The following is an 18,009-nucleotide window of genomic DNA, read 5'->3' as shown; positions in this document are numbered from 1 at the left end:
AAAGGCTGTAAATAAATCCTACAAACAGACAATGTGGACTTGCTTGAAAAAACGCGGAAAAAAGACGTAACGTTTTAACTGTGCCTAAACTTCCCAATTTTCATAGCACCGTAGCGTGAAAATGAACCAAATAGTCAAGGAATTTTATAATCTTACTTTATCAGTGCAAGTATATGTAACAGAAAAAAATCAACTTGAAAACGTTCGTACATAAAAGTTCAGAAGCATAACACAAGAGATAAAATTATTTTTAACCGAATTATTTCATTACTGGTGAAATATATAACAAAACAAATCTTTATTATTCCAATTCTATTGTGTAATTTATAGTTCCAATACATCATTTTGTCTATTGGCTGTTACACATTACACGCATACAACAGAAATATAGGGTATATATAGAAAAAAAACTTGCATTCTATCTGGGCAAAGATTCAAATGCATGTATATAGCAATGGTTTTGTAACTTAACATGATGGTATGATATTAATTTAAATATTAAGTCTAGTTATTTAGACTACTAAACATACCGAAGTAGCTTCGCTCGCGGGGGTGGCAGGTCGGAACTGGTAAAACTATGTTTAACGTCATAAAAATCTTTTCATCGTTTTCATGATATCAAGCACATAAATTATATGTAACATCTGATAATAAAACTCGAACTATAAGAGTCATATGTTGTATTTACAGTTGAAATGTGTTTGAATAAATGGAAAACAGCAGCTACGATATTTTGCTAGTTGTCAGAAGATTACAAGCAAAGTGCATGCCTCGAGCCAAACAAATATTAATGTGTTATCCATAAGAAGTAAACATTTTGCTAAAGGTTGTCACTAGTACGTATAGTAAGTGTAAGACATTGAAACAATAACATTTTGTCCTTTCTACATTAATACTTCTGTGAATGTAAATGAGGCACTCGATATTGATATACAGACCTTACGGAAGCCACTAACATCACCACTGAAATTGCTTGCATGGAGTTGGTTTGAAAAGTTTGATACATACTATATTAGGAAAATGATTTACGTATGGCCGTGTATTTGACAAAACATCCAAACTAAGAATAGACCCTGGGAAAAACTGTGGGCATTGTCAAAACAGCTAGAGAAACGCACCACAAAACAATCAACCTACAAAAGGAAACTGTAGTAGAATGATTTATCATTAGATGTACTACAACTTCTCAACAAGAGTTATATTGTAACTACATGTACATGTATATGAAAATAATCTTAATTTAAGTATCTTTTGATATATGCCCCAGCCACATCAAGAAGAACAGACGTTTTACAATGACTAGTCATGGCACACAGATCGATTTTACCAAAGTGATGTAGAATTTTAAGACATATTTCTCTGATACTATATATCATATACAGATATACTTAATACGAACATTAGCAATACATGGATAACTGAACGTTTAAAAAAATACAGTATATAAACATAGTTATAAATGGAGGTATAAATCGAATGTCTATTAGTTTGAATTAATCTTCTTAGGTATGCTTTTACAAATTAACAATTTTCAATATATAACTTTCTTTAGATATTGCCCTGTGTTGTTTACAGGAGCTTAAGAAAATAACGTATAAATGTAGTTCTGTAGGTTTGATAGTGGGGGGATGGGGGGGGGGGCGTGTGGGCGGAAGGGGGGTGTAACGTTATTTATCTGGATAACTCAGAATAAAGCCTGGATTCGGTGTACGGAAATGAAAATTATTCAATGAATTAATGGCAACTCGTAAGTTAATGTAATACAATTGCAACGTTACTATCTTTCTAAAGTCAAAATACGTCATCAAAACATCTGACACGTTAAATGATTAAACAAAATGCCTTAAAACTAGCTTGAAACATCACTGCAATAATGGGCACATATCTCAATACCTAAACATTTTAGTTCATCATATTATAGGCTATATGTTTATGTTTACGACTGTGAGTAGAATTTATCAGTGCCGGAATAGACACATTTCAATGGAAACACTAATTGGTAGTCGTTTTAATTTGAAAAAAACCTTAAAAGTATTACTTCATGGTATCTGTTACAATAAGATTACGATAAAACGAAATCTCACAAGGTGAATAAATCTCTTAGGACTGCAATACACCGTTCCCACCGTTCCCGGATTGATATTGCACTCATAATGTCACGTAATGTATTCTCTGCAAAACACACGTTTATTTCTCGATACATTTCTGGTAACCTATAACTGTACACTTGAAGAATAGTATTACATGCAATAATAATGATGTATTCTAGTTAAGTACAAGTCAAATGGTTTATCGCGGCCAGAAATTTGTACAAACCGGACAGAAGTTGCGAAATTGTCATTTGTGCCTGAAAGAAGCGTTAAACATAATGTCCAGTACTGGACAGGTATAGTTACTATGCACGGACACAGCTAATTTTCTCAGAGGGTGTCCGATCCCCTGCCCCGACCCCCCCCCCCAACCCGGAAATTTTGAAATTTAGCACTTCATTTTATGCATTCAGGGACAGTTTTATGGACTAAGCTGTTAAATTTGGGAAAAATGATAAAATCAAGCTTTCTTGAAGGTAAAATTTTTAGTTTCTTTTAGATAAATAATATGACTTATGTCGGGGTCGTATGTAGCAGCAACCGCATTACTTTACGTGCAGTCCTAATGTTGCCTTTTTCGAAAAACATTTTCTCTCCTTCTTGTCTTCTTTCCTTTTTAAAGGTTTTTTCAGAGGGTTTCCGGACCCCCGGTCCCCCCTCTGGATCCGCGCATGGTGATATATCATGCTTTCTGTTTATGCAGATTTTCCAGAGGTGGTCCGGACCCCCGGTCCCCGCCCCCAACCCCTCTGGATTCGCGCATGGTGACATATCATGCTTTCTGTTTATGCAGGTAAACATGTGTTTGGTTTAATTTCAACAGAGCACAATTGTCTGAACAGTGTACAAACTCATTACTGTTTTTTTTTTCAGGCAAGGGTGGAAAAAAAGTGGCAGAAAATGAAAGCAGTAACATTTTTATTAAAAGAAAATAAACAATGAGACAAACATTTCCAACATCTTTGAACGGTTCAAACATCCCATGTTAAACATACGATAAAGCCCGAAACGGGTGAAAATGTTCCGAATGTAAATCGGGTGAAGTAAGCGCTCTATGTATGCGTCTGGATTGATTAAACTGGGCGAGTCTACTTACTTATTACTTGAGGATAAAAAAAAACGTGTTTTGTAAATGTTGCTCTTAAACAAGGGTGGCGGTTGAACTACTAAAAGTACAACAACAGTTAATTCACAACAAATCGTACGGTATGTTTTATAATCAGTAGAAGCTAGTCGTTTTAACGCTTATGAGACCTGTTTCACCCACAAGTAAATAATTCACAGGTCCATCATGAAATATTTTCCCCAGCGCACATATACTTGTCCTATTCAAAATGATCGCGGCCGCGATCAAACAGATAGTTGTCAATTACAAAAAAGTGACTTTTTAGTTTAAGGCAACGTTACTGTGTCAGATTTTTATTCTAAATAGGCTTCAATCGGTTAAAACTGTTATTATATAATCCGGTTTATTGATAACTTGAATCATTAACACAGAAAACTGCAAACATAACTTATCATTACAAAATTCAAGATAAGCTTTTCTTTAAAATGAATGCCGTTAGAGATTCTACGTTCAATGTGATAACTTGACATATACAATTATTTAGATTATTAATTTTTGTGACTTTAAATTCCATCATATATTGTAATATCTAAAAATGAGGATAACAAATAATACCTCTGTGGCGCTAGTGGCACTTGGTTAGACTAATATTTCCAATAAAAATATAATAATAATCTTACCCGAATGTCATTATGCTGCGACAAACCTTTCATATATTTTCTTTACAATTTGAGTGTAGATGTGAGGAAATACGTTTCGATCAGTGGTTTTATGTCCATCATAAATGATACTTCATTATTTCAAATGTTTAAGATAATATTAATTGAAGAATGCCGCTAAAACTCACATTAATGCATTTAATTAATTGCTTCAGCACGGAAGTAAACAACTTACCAAAAAACCTGTTTGTTACACACTATTAATTTTGTTATGATGAAATAAATGATGGTTTAATTTATTTATTTAGAGATGCATATTGTTTCATTTATCATTGGGAATAACTTCAGTACATTTGTTTGTGTTAACAATATTTATTTTATTAATTGTATCATACTTACTGTCTATGTAGAAGTTTAAGATTTCTATAAAACATTATTTTAATTTAAGTTTCTATGTATGAAATGATATTCATGTATTTACATATGGTGAACATTAACATTTGCATTATTTCATACCACAAAGTAGAATATTGAACATCGTCAATTAAGTTTATGATTGTTTTGTTATGTGTTAACGACGGACTTTGAAATTTTACCGAATTAAAATTGAAAATTGAACTTTGAGTGGCAATCGTAATTTAAATCTTCAGACAAACTCTACAAAAATAACACATCTTCAGTGTACATATTTTCCCACGTTAAGGGATATAAGAAAATGTAATGACATCTGTTCCTTCTAGCAAAACTTAAATTGGTTTTTCTACATGATTAAGTAATCTAAAATATGTAAATTGATAGGAACTCACAAAGGCGATAAATGACAATGGACACCAAAGTAGCACACAAATTGAATTTAGTCGGATCGAGTCAGATTAAAATTAAATCGTTATCAACATTTACTTATGTATCAAAACACATTTTAGAGACATTCACAGAAGAGCACATGGAATCTTCAATGATATACTAGTTTATAATACAGCAAATACATTTATCAGATTTTCATTTATTAACATGCGCGATATATAAAACCGTATATCCCATGAACGAATTTCTTCTTTAGCGGGCCCCTCTACACAGACGGCATATACGGAAAGTGAATATCAATTTTGATTGGTCGTTTTATTCTGTTTCATCCTTAATTTCCTATTCAGTCATTTTATATACGTATGTACATAGAGAATTTTAGGTTACTGTCTTATAAATTTAAATTTATTAAGTGAGTCGGAGAAAATATAAAAGTCGAGGCTCTGCCGAGACTTTTATTTTTTCGTAGTCGAACTTAATAAATTTAAATTTATAAGACAGTAACCTAATGTTCTATTTATTCTACCTTCTGATCTAAAATCATTCTTTAATTAAAATTCAAAATTTAAATCTACCACCAACTAGATCTGAGTCTGTCTTGCACAGAAATTAATACGCCCCACCATTTACACAAAGAGGTATTTAAAATATTATAAAATAAGAGCCGAAAAACAAAGGCTAACCTTGTTCTGCTTTGTGTCTGACTTCTCTGTTCTGCTGAACATCAAAGAATAATGTTAATTTGCTGCCAGGTGAAGTTTTGTCCGAAGTTCAGTTGAATGTCGGATTGCCCATCCTCACCAAGCAATCGATTGACGAGACTTATATACACGCCATATCGCCGCTTGACAAAACAAATAGGCAAACCGTTTCCTCGATGATTTTATTCAATAACACTCCATTACAGATGCAATATATTCCTAGATTGAAGTGTAGAAAGCTAAAATTCTGAACAAACGCTATCGTGAGTCACTTTCCGTTTCTCCGAGCGTTTCCGTTATAAATACATTTTGTAGTAATTGCAAGTACGGTATGCATACACTATACATTTGTGACATGGTCTCACGTACCTAATAAAAGCGCGTTTATGAAAATAATTGCATAAATATGTCTTTTAGCAGTTATTCTCAAAAACAAGATGGCGTCGTTTTAAAAAAAATCCAAAAAGTAGTCCGCCAAGCTTTATCTAGTCACTGACCAGATAAAGCAAAATTTATCTGACCCCTTGATTTTTGCCTTTATTTTGCATGAAGGTAGGATAAAAAAAATTAAATTGACTATATAATATTGACTAGGGAACAAAGCAGATACCTTTTTTGTAAACACTTTTATTTTTGACAATACCCTTTCCAACTGATGTCAATAACGGCGGAATGTAATCAAATTCTTCAACAAGAGAGTCCATTATGTAACTGTTATTTCCGTATCCCTGAAAAACTGAATATTCTTATGTATAAGGGGATCCTATATAAGCATAGAACGCAAACAAATAAAAGTTGTAGCAGACTCAGTTTGGTCGACTGTCCTTGACAGGTAGTGAAATATTCGACACATCCTACTTCCCCTAAAAGTATAATGAGCAAACGTTTCATCTTTGAGACGTAACGGTTACAATGAATTAAATCATAAAATCGAAACACGTATGAGGGTTATCCCAAAATAGCGTGACAAATTATATTTGAATAATTTATCAACGTCAGAACTTAATGAAATTTGCAGAAAGCGTACATAATTTGTTTGCAAGATTTTGATAAAGAGTTTATGCCGAAAAAACGCTATCGTTATGATCAATGTGGTATGACCGGGGCAGCCCAAAAATGTTCCGTTTTAATAGGCTGTCTTCCGTGATGTTTGTCTCAGTTTCCTTACAACGCGTTGCGATAGGCGCTAAAAGTCCCGTACATATCAACGTCAAATATTTCAACGTCATACGTAGAAAGTTTGAAGATCTGACGTTGCTTATGCAAGTGCAGTGACAGTTCTCCCAGGTTAATCTGTTTCTAGAGTTACGCGAAAATGGCGACGTCAGCGGACAAGGCGGCGCACAGAACTGTCATAGAGTTTTGTGTGAGCCCCGAAGTTTAAACTTACAAGAAGATAATTGACGTCATATGCTCACTTACCGGTCCACCTTTGTTTATCGCAGAATAAACAGAGCTAGATTTACTTCTTTGTTAAACTGGAAATCACATCGAGCCATGTTAGAATAAAATTTTAGTACCCACAGAATGCGTTGTTTGGTTTAATTTAGCTGTATCAAATTGTATATAAAATAATCGGTTTGGGGCAACACGACTGAAATCATTCTGATGAGTGTTAGGGAGTTGACCATTACATAAGCCAAAATAAAATAATCATGAAAATAGACAAAAATACATTGCATCGAGATGTATGCATTCATTTTTCTTTTGTGGATAAATATGGCCTTAAAAATCGATCGCGTAATATCTTCGCTGCTAAAGTTTATCTGAAAACCGATAGATGTACACATTTTTTTAATTTCTACATGCCTCTCACTGTAAGCTCCTGTTTCATTTATAACATATGGACTAATAATCCTCTGGAAACAAAGATAGTTCTGCTTCCTGTTGCAAGTTTTCTGCTTTATCAGTTTACCCGTATTATGCTTTTAATTGCTTTTCAAAAACAGTTTTCCGTGCAGTTGCGTCAACCATGCAATACATTTTTATTTATTTACCACCTAACCTATAGTACACATGTTTGTTATTTTTTAAGTTAGAAAAATGTTAGTTTAATGTGAATGCTAGCTTGTAGCATAACATGTGGTAAACTGTCTATTTGTCGACTGTGTAAATATCAGGTTTTGTAAACATATATGAACATATATATTAAAAGAGAAATAATGAAAAGGAAAGACTTTTAAAATAAAAATGTAAAAGAAATATTCTTTAACATGTTTAGAACTTTTTGGTCCAACGTTTATGGGTCATAGGAGACTTAATATCATATTTTGTAACCAATTATTATTTTATTTAATTTTATGTTTTTATGTTTGGTAGGAGCATACTGCAGCTTTCCAAAAACGTTTCAATCAAAAGAAGTATAGTGTAAACACTAACCAAGGCTTATTTGTGGTTCCCTGGAGTTCTAATCTGTATAAGCGTCTGCTTGCTGATTAGTTTTCCAATATTATTTCATTTTTTTTTTGTTTAGTTGGCACTTTATGTTGTCCCTTTGAGTAAATGTTCAAAGCATTTCCTGTAAAAGACAAAAACAGAAATCATTGAATACATTAATATATCTCAAAGCATCTCGGAACTACATTCTTGTTTGGATCTACAGTCTAACATTCAATTTTAAATTTACTTTATAAGATTTGAGGTATGGCCACTTATCGTTGTATATCCTTTATGGATTACTATGATCATGGATTTTTCCATTTATCCTATATATCATTCCCATTATTCCATTTCATATTGACTTTACATTCACATACATGTTTTTCTGACATTATCAACTAACATATTATCTGACAGCGGTGACGGGCCTCAATTTAAATCTTTACATCACCCCAATATCCGTAACACATGCAAATAGCCTGAATAAATTTTGAAGTGAAAACTCGAAATCGTTGTGTCTTGTAAATGTTTTACATTTTATTGTCCGTGTGTGTGTCGTTCAGACCCCAGAAGAGAACACACGTTTCCCGAATCATTTTATATGAAGGGTGACAATTGGATCAATCAAATTACGAATCATTATTTTAAGTTTAAGACTAATTTCGTAGATGTAAATATGTACTTTACCTTCATACACAAAGTACATTTATTGTATTATTACAATACTGAAATCACAAGTTTTATCTTATAACATTAGAAAACATTTTTTGGTACTCGAATTCCAGTCGTTTCTTGGTGGAGTTAATCAACATCTATCATTAAGATATATAAACTTCAGAAACAAATTCACTATCTTCAATTTGAGTTTTTCAACTTGACTTACGTAACAACCTATATACACATTTCACACAAGTATATAAAAATTATTGTGTTTTAAGAGGTTTGTAATGGCTGTTAAATGGTAAAAAGTACATGAACACCAAGTAACGAAACTATTTGTACACAATATGTTTTCTTAACTGGCACTAATTATTACAATACATACCATAAGTAATAGTAGAAAAACGTAACATTACTTATTTGTTCAACATATGAACTCCGATTGTATACGCTCTAGGCTGAAATCAAATTAAAGTATCACTTTAACTTTCATCAGTTTTGTATCAAACATTAAGTTGTATTAGCGTTAAGTATTTATTCGGCTGCTTTCTCAATTCAAAATATTCGTCTATGCTAAAATGAGAAAACCCTTCAAATTTAGTCATGTGGAAATACCAATTCAATTCGATAAAGAGGAAACGGATGTAATTAGAATTTTCTTTATCTTTTTGAGTTGATGGGAAATGATAAATTTTACGTATGAATGTAGCTCTTTATGCTTTTGCAGACAATCCTTTAAGTTTAAAATTGAATTAGTCATACTCTTCAATCCAGTTTAGAATTTCAAGTTCATACGTATAACATATACGAATTCAATCACCAACACCCAACATTATATTGAAAAGAGACGGTCATGTAAACGTAAAAAGCATATGAACATTTTAGGTACGGACAAAAATTTAGACATAAATAAGCATTAATCTTCTACTGTACTGTATGAACTGTTATTGTGTCTTGCATTAACCTACAATATCTTATTCAAACGAACCGGTTAAGACTGTGCGTAGCAATAAGAATCATGAACAACATATTTGTAAGGAAAATTGAAGAATAAATAGATATTTAAACTTGCTAGGAAATAGTATCGAATAAAAAAAGTTACTTGTAATGTCCATACCCGTAACGTCTGTCACCCAAGATATGCTACAAAATGCAGTGTGTTCCTGTTTTATTGCAATATTTGATAGTTTTGTTTTACAAGTATGGGTAAAATGTAAGAAATAAGTAATAATCAATGTTGATAGATATATTTGTATAGTATGATAAATTAAAATTGAAAAAAAGAGAGAGAAAATGTATTTTAGGGCTAAATTATTGTTATTTATTTTTTATACGAGGAACATTAAACGAAATGAACTATTGTTTGACAGAACATGCATCAATAAGTAATTGATTATGAAAAAAAATATTTAAATTCATAACATTTTGGATATAGATGCTCTATGTTAACGCATTCCTAATGAAATTATTACTTATATTGTATGGTAAGAAAATATATATAATTAAATTTTGAGTACATATTATGGGATATGGATGCTTTATGTTAAAGTATTCCTTACGAAAAAATTATAAATTACAAATTTGAGGACCATACTTCAAAAGTAAGGATGCTACAAGACCGATGATTGCCTTCACAAACAAATTGAGAAATATATACAAACGGATAAAATGGATCATCTTAAGTGGGCCCTGTATATACATGTTCAAATCTGAGTATCCTTACTAGATTCTTGTAACAATATAAAAAAGTGGAAAACCACAGGTCGCCCAATACGACATGAACGAAAATGTTGTAGGCTCGGTTTGACTGAGCCTGTTCATGGACGGTAGTGGAAAATACATGCTACCGTCCACGAATACTAATGAGTCTTGTATCAACACATACTTTGTGGATTTTTATGCATTTGCAACATGCCTTAAAACTGGACTCTGTATCTATATATCTCTGGATCCTTACAATGTCCTTCCAAAAACACCGACTCTCTTAATGAGCTTTGTATATACAAAATGGTTATTTTCTTTAAGAAAGGGCAGTGCTAGCTGTAAATATATGCATATGAGAAATCTGTATAAAAACATAAGTCGAAATAAATTACAATTCAGGCTAATGCCCGTTTTGATGGCTTCACAATCGAGTAGACCCTTAAGTTGAGTGCAGAAAAAAAAATGAAAAATTAGGAACATTTCACAAAAAATATGTCATGTAAATGCATCACAGATATTTGTATTGCAAATTAAATGTACCAGGCATTGCTATTCTTAATGATTAAAGGGTTCAGGGTATTTTTTCTTCAAATTTAGTGACACCAAATAAAAAGATATATCATGAAGGTAGTGGAAAATATTCAGCGAACAGATTTATAACAATGCACATATTTACTTCTCTGTAAGGGCCTATAGTACAGATTTGAAAGGATACAAATACATATATCAGTTAATTTCTTAAAACTGCATATTATTTAAGTCTGGTCTTATTATTAAATCTAGACTTCAGGCGTTTTGTGTTTTGAACAGCTTATAAGTGGTATTTCTTATATAATTATACTAATAAAGAGAACAGAAATGTCTCCCCTATCTTCAGTAATAACTAACAATGATTCCTTGGTAAAACTGCTTTCCTATTGCCTATAGTGTCGAGGGCTGACTGGAAACAAAACCAACTGCTTAGTGTTTACAGTTCAATTTCATCAATCAGTATTGCTCTAAGGATAAACCAGGTCGTCCTTTACTTACCGCTTCTCCGCATCTGGTAATTTAGATAACTCGGTCGGTCTTAATCACAGGAGTGAGCATCGCTAATGGGGCATCCGTCGTTGCATGTTGTTAGACGTTCAGGAATGACTAAGTTAGACGTTCTTGATGGACTAATCCTTCTGTTTTGAGTTAGACGTTCAGGAATGACTAAGTTAGACGTTCCGGAATGACTAAATCGCCTGTCTATGTTAGACGTTCAAGAATGACTAACCCGCCTGTCTGAATTAGACAATCTGGAATGACTAATCCTTCTGTTTGAGTAAGACGTTCTGGGATGACTAACCCACCTGTCTGGGTTAGACGTTCCAAAATGACTAACACGCATGATCTGAATTGACTAACCAGACTGTTTGGGATAGACAGTCTCAAACGAATAACCTCCGGTTCTGGATCAGATATATTCTCGAAAGACTAATGGCTTTGGAACTGTGTTAGACATACCTGAATATCTAATTTTCAATAGGAGGTATATTTCAATACTCCTTTGGCGTATGGAGATTGCTTTAGTTTTGAACTTTTTTTTAATAATTGGGTTTAACATATTTGGCGTCATTAATTTTGACCTTCTAATACAGTTTCTTTTCAAGTATCTGTTTATTTCAGCAGTTAGATTGGTTATAGCCTCTAATTTCACGAGATTGTAGCCTCAGTGAATTATTCTCGTGACGTATGAGTGATTATGAGTGTATTAATTTTAGCAAGACGATTTTGCCCTATATTGTTGCGAGTGTAATATGCCCTTAATCTAAGTCAGTAGATAAAATGTAATAGCGCTCTTTCTTGGTTGCAATAAAAATATTAACGTCATCGCATGTACACATGACGTCTTCTAGCGTAAGCTGTTTTAACAGCAACACGCGTATTAGAATCAACTTTTCAGTATGATATTTATTAAGCGTGTCCTTTCTTATTACAACGCATTTGATTCCTTCATATTGTGTAAGTATTCATTACTGGTATCCAAGCTTTATTTAAACACTGATGTTTCTGACTATGAAAGAAATCATAGCAAATTATCATCGCAAATTTAGCAACGATCGATATATTGTTACACGATTTATTCATAAATATTAATTTCCATTTGTCAGAAGTTTTCCCTTTTCCGTCCTATTCTGAAGCAGGAGATAAAGTGTTCAAACTTCTACAGTACATATTTTTCACTCGAACACTGTATAAATGCAACTCAAATCTTGCTTCTACAAAATTTATTTAATGTTTATAACATATCTCTATTCAAAGGACTATCAAGTTTAAATTTATATAGTGATACCTGACATTTGATACGAAAATAAACAACAGAACCAAACCGCCAAAATAAACCCCTTATTCAGAATTCTGAGACAAATGTAATATTTTTAAAATTTTGATTAATTCATGGGCAAAAGATGTATAGCGATGTTTAGACTAGCAAAGATAAAGAGCTGACAAAAATTATGACTAAGGTACTGTCATTTTTCGTAGTAACTGAAGGGCTATAACTGGGAATATCCAGCTAATTATCGAACTATTCTGAGATATTATGCCTGTAAGCATAGTAGTTAAGTTTGGTGAACAAAGGATAAGAACTGCTCAAGTCTGGTCAGCTTTAGCAAATTTGAGAAATTCAATGGCCATAACTTCAGAGAAACTTCACAGGCATTGTGCCTGTCAACATCGTGAATAATGTATAAGGGTGAAAATAACAAGAGCTGTCGGTAAGACACCACGCTCCACTATTCTGCAATTTGACAGTAAAATAAATAAAATTAATGTCTCAATAAGAGACCTCTACTTTGAAAGGAAGATACACCAATATATGAAAAGCCCCTACTACACAGAGGGGTTAAAGGTCAAGTAAGAAGGGGTTCTGACATTCTTTATTTTTAATTTTGATTTTAAGTATGAAAGCGGCATAACTCTGTCAAAAAATACAATTAGAATTATTGGGATTGTAACCATGCAGATGATGGTTATAAAGAAATATTTTTAATTTCAAGTCATTGTCTTTTAAAATACCAAAGATATGTCTATAAACGACGCTTTCCAAAAAAAAAAAAACAACAAAAAAACATGAAAATAATTTCTTCAAGTGTAACAACTTGGTGACAGTAAGAAAATATCTCTGATTCTGAATAAAACTATGCATTTTATGATCACTGTTTTTTTCTTCTGCATATTAATGCAAATAAATCACGGAAGACATAATCCTGTGTAACTCACTATAAAATGTTTGCACTAAATGACATATGTCTGTAAATGTATTCGGAATAATCTCATGAATCAACTACTCATGAAGCAGTTCTTAGCATTACAATCACAATATTCTGCACCGTCATCTGCATTTGAATACCACTGAACAAATATCAAATATATGTCCATTCAGATGCATTATGATTAAGTTAAATTCATAATTCTTTAGAGCTCCTGAAATGTTTCATTTTTTGACAGATGTCGGCAATCATCTAAGTGGGGGTAGTAATACAGTAAGTACTTTTCTGTATCCTTGAGCAATCCTTTTGCGCCCGGTTCTTGGTAACTTTTCCTGAAATTATAAAATCAGTAATATTACAATGAAATCAGCGTAAAAGTGCCAACAGCCATCTTTTAATTTCCGAGCGTTATTTTTAATTTCATGTTTGAACACAAGTCATCCCTTTAAACCTGAAGTATACTAAGCACAAATTATAATAAAACTAGAAATTGCTTTTGTAAAAGAGAACATGTCTCCCCCATTGCAAAGTCCTATTGACAAGAAGTCAATAGTGGTCAGGAGCGAAAGTCAAAGAGACACTGATGGTTGGCTGCAATAGGGATCATCTACTTGGCATGTCCGGTCATCCCGCTAAGTTTCAACACTCTTGGCCTAGTGGTTCTCAAGTCACTGTTCAGGTTCCTGTGACCTTGACCTTTGATCAAGTGACCCAAAAATAAATAGGGATCATCTATTCTGCATGTCTAATCATCCTATTAAGTTTCAACATTGTAGGTCAAGTGATTCTCAAGTTTTTTTCCGAAAATGATTTTACATGACCAGGCCCCTGTGACCTTGACCTTTAATAGACTGACCCAAAAATCTGTAGGGGTTATTTACTCTGCATGTTCAATCATCCTATAAAGTTTCAACATTCTGGGTCAAGCGGTTTTCAAGTTATTGATCGGAAATTGTTTTCAATGTTCAGGCTCCTGTGACCTTGACCTTTAACAGAGTTTCTGAAAATTCCCGAGTAGCTGCCGGGGATCGAACCCCCGACCTCAGGATTGGAAGGTCAGTGTGCAAACCACTGAGCTATCCGTCCACCACCATTATGACCCCAGTCTGTAAAAAGGAGGAGGCAACTCTATTAAGCATTTTGACTGAATTATGGCCCCTTTTCGACTTAGAATAGGCTTATTGTAATGTTAAAGTTGACCAAGTTCGATAACTAGCCAAATAGGTCCAAGCACTTTGGAGTAACGGTCCTTGAATTACCGAAAAATCAGCCTTTTTACTCTTGTTTAGCAGGGCTCCCGTTGGCTTTTTGGGACAGTGGCCAGGGTCTGTGCAAGGGGGGAATTTCTATAGGTTTTTGTATATACAAATTTTAATCAAAGTGTTTTGTTATAACATATTGTATGTATAGTACAATATTATTGACAGATATCATTTCATTATAATATACAGCGGTAGAGAAAATTAGGTGCCTTCCAGTAAGGGAATTTGTATTGCATGGCAATTATAACTTAATTCATTTGTTCTCATAGTAGGGTATTAAAACAAAGCACTAGAAGTTAACAACTGCAGGGCCAGATCCAAGATTATTTTCCAGGGTGGGAGGGGAGGTCTCCCTCCTGTTGTGATTTTAAAGGAATTTGTTCAAGATTGTCATAATTTTTCTATGTTACTAGATCTTTTCTTTAAAAAATACCAGGTTTGAAGTTGTCATTTGTATGAGGATTTCTGTACTAGTGAAATTTAGTCATAGAAAAAGTGCTGTTAAATGTGTGTCCAGATCATTCTGTAAAATCATTAATATTCGGAGGGGAGTAATTTGCTAAAATGCTTTCTTAGTTTGATAAATCTATAAAATTAGAAATCCAAATGATCCTAACAACAAAGAAAACGTTTTGGTTCACAGTATTACTTTAAAATTTGTTCTCCACGTTAATACTGAACAACTTACTCAAGATTTGCTGAATAATAAAAGGAGTTGTTTTTTTTTTTCAACCATACACAAAAAAATATCTACTCTTTTCCACACTAAACAGAAGCAATTTAACCTCCTTTTTCTAACACGGATTAAGGGATAATCAATAAAAGGTATATGGCTGATAACAGTGATAAGCCTCTTTAATGATCTGAACATGAGGTGTTGGCATTATTTTGTGATTACATACACACACTTATGTTACAAATATGATTATTTTAGTATTTTCTGTAAGTTTGACATAATGAGTAACAGTGTTTTATTAAATTAAATTAAGTGCATATTTTTTTTTAAGTTTTAGTTTGAAAGGTTTTAGACTTATTGTTATAAATGTCTGTGCTAGATACTTTCTTTAGCCTTTTGCTTAGAAATAGTACACTAATAATGGAGTCTCATAGAAACTTCATTCAATCAACAAATTTAAAGAGATGCTTGGACTGTGAGAGTCTATGTAATTCATTGAGAATTGTGTTGCACTTACTCGTTGTAGCCGTTCATTTGAGTATACCAGGGATATAAACTAGTATTTTTATTTAGGGGCCAATACTGTCAACAATAAATGTTTAACTTTCAATAGGTACATGGGCTAATGGGCCCCTGCTAATTTATATCCTCGTATAATACTATTCAAGGGCGTACCCAGGGCGATCTGTATTATACGTGCATGAAAAGGTGTTGGTGTTGGAGGGGTGTCCTCCTCTTTCCAGTGGGGGTATAGGGGACATTCTCTAGAATTTTTTTGAAATATTGACTTCATTTGGTGCAGTCTTGGCTGCTTTTTAGGGCAGTAATTTGACAAAATATTATACACATGTGCGTATTGTGCATAACAGTAGTTACGCCCTTGCTATTACATAGAATTTGCACAATATAGCTGACTTTGATGTTTATAGATTTCTTCTGTTTTTCAGGATATTCATTCACAAAATACAAATGTAAAATGGAATGATAACTCAGGCAAGATGAAGCAAACAGACTAGCTATGAAAGCTGTACCTAAGGTAGGTCTTAATAACGAAGCCATACAGTTAATTAGAAATCTGTTATTAGAATTAACATATCAACCTTCAGTGCCACTGATTTCCTTACTTCATTTAAAATTATATATTTTTTATATCATCTGCATTTTAATCATGCAGAACATGACTTCCCTTGCAAAAAATGGGATTAATGCTGTCACATTCTGCCTCTGGGTTGATTTGAAGCCAGGAGCTATATCATTGTACTGCACCTTCCTTGTTTAGATTTTAATATCAAATAACAGTCTACAAAATAATGAACATACAAACTAAACACAGTTACATTTGATTAAAAAAACTGTTCCGTTAAAGAAATAATATATCTCATTTAGTGATTCGTCGCTGAATAAATCATTGTTTGAATCATTGTTTGAAGTTCATATGCAAAGGAAATATATCACGAGGGCGCATCCCGAGTGATATAATAATACGGATCTGAACGACAAAGAATGACTTTATTCAAGACCAAATCACTAAATGAGATATATTATTTCGATTCTACTACGTTATCAGCTGTTTTCAGCCTTCTTTATTTAATAGGAAAATGAATCGAATCGTGTTAGAATATTTATTAAAAAATCCAATGGATTTTACTGTCCAATTTACTTATTGATATATAAATTGATCAATGTACTTCATTATCAGTAAGGTTTACAGCTTTTATTTGTATATTTCAGTGTCACAGATCATTTCAAGGACGTATGTGTTTTGCTCACCTGAGCACGAGGCCACATGTATGACCCTATCTTCATGAAACTTGGTCAGAACGTTTATCTGTATGATTTCTATGCCAATTTGAAACTTGGTCATGTGGGGTCCAAACGTATGTCACCCACTCAAATCAAAATAATGTTTGTTAACATTTTAGAGGCCACATTTATGACGCTAATTTCATGAAAGTTGATCTTAATGTTTATCTTCATGATTCCTAGATCAAATTTGAATCCGGGTCATGTGAGTAACTAGGTAATATCTTCAGATCACATGTAAAGCTTATTAACACTCGACTGGAGGCCACATTTAGTTAGAAATGTTTTCTGACATAGACATACCCACTATAACATGTAAGCTACTGTGAGTTGAATTAGTGAATCTTACATGTATTGCTTTTTATGCTCCCCGAAGGGCGAGGAGGATATAGTTGCCCCTTTGTCCGTCCGTCCGTCCATCCATCCATCCATCACACTTTTGTACGGAGTATAACTTGAAAAGTATTAATGGCATTTGATTGAACATTCATTTAGAGGCCATTGAGTCAAAGTGCATTATCAAAGAATCATATCCTTACCCTACCTAGTTTTTTAATTATCTCCCTTTATTATACAAAATACGGCTTGTCCAGAGGATTACTTGAAAAGTATTAGTGGCATTTCATTGAAACTTTACAAAATGATAGAGGTCATTGACGGGAAGTGCAGTGTCAAAGAACCATAACTCTTCTTTACCTAGTGTTTGAACTATCTCCCTTAATTATACAAAATAAGGCTTAACACTTTTGTCCGTAGTATAACTTGAAAAGTATCAATGGCATTTGATTGAAACTTCACATAATAAGGCCTGTCCGGAGTGTTTCTTTTAAGTATATAGAAAAACGCTTTAAAAAATATTTTGTTTGAAACTTCTAAAATTGTTAAATCATCACAATAGGCTAGCTCCAACAGGTTTTAGCTGTGAAACTCAGGTGAACAATCAAAGGCGGTTATTGCCCTTTTGTT

The sequence above is a fragment of the Mercenaria mercenaria genome, chromosome 8 (assembly GCF_021730395.1).
Source record: "Mercenaria mercenaria strain notata chromosome 8, MADL_Memer_1, whole genome shotgun sequence".
Classification (NCBI taxonomy): Eukaryota; Metazoa; Mollusca; class Bivalvia; order Venerida; family Veneridae; genus Mercenaria; species Mercenaria mercenaria.
Note: the sequence above shows the minus strand (reverse complement) of the source record.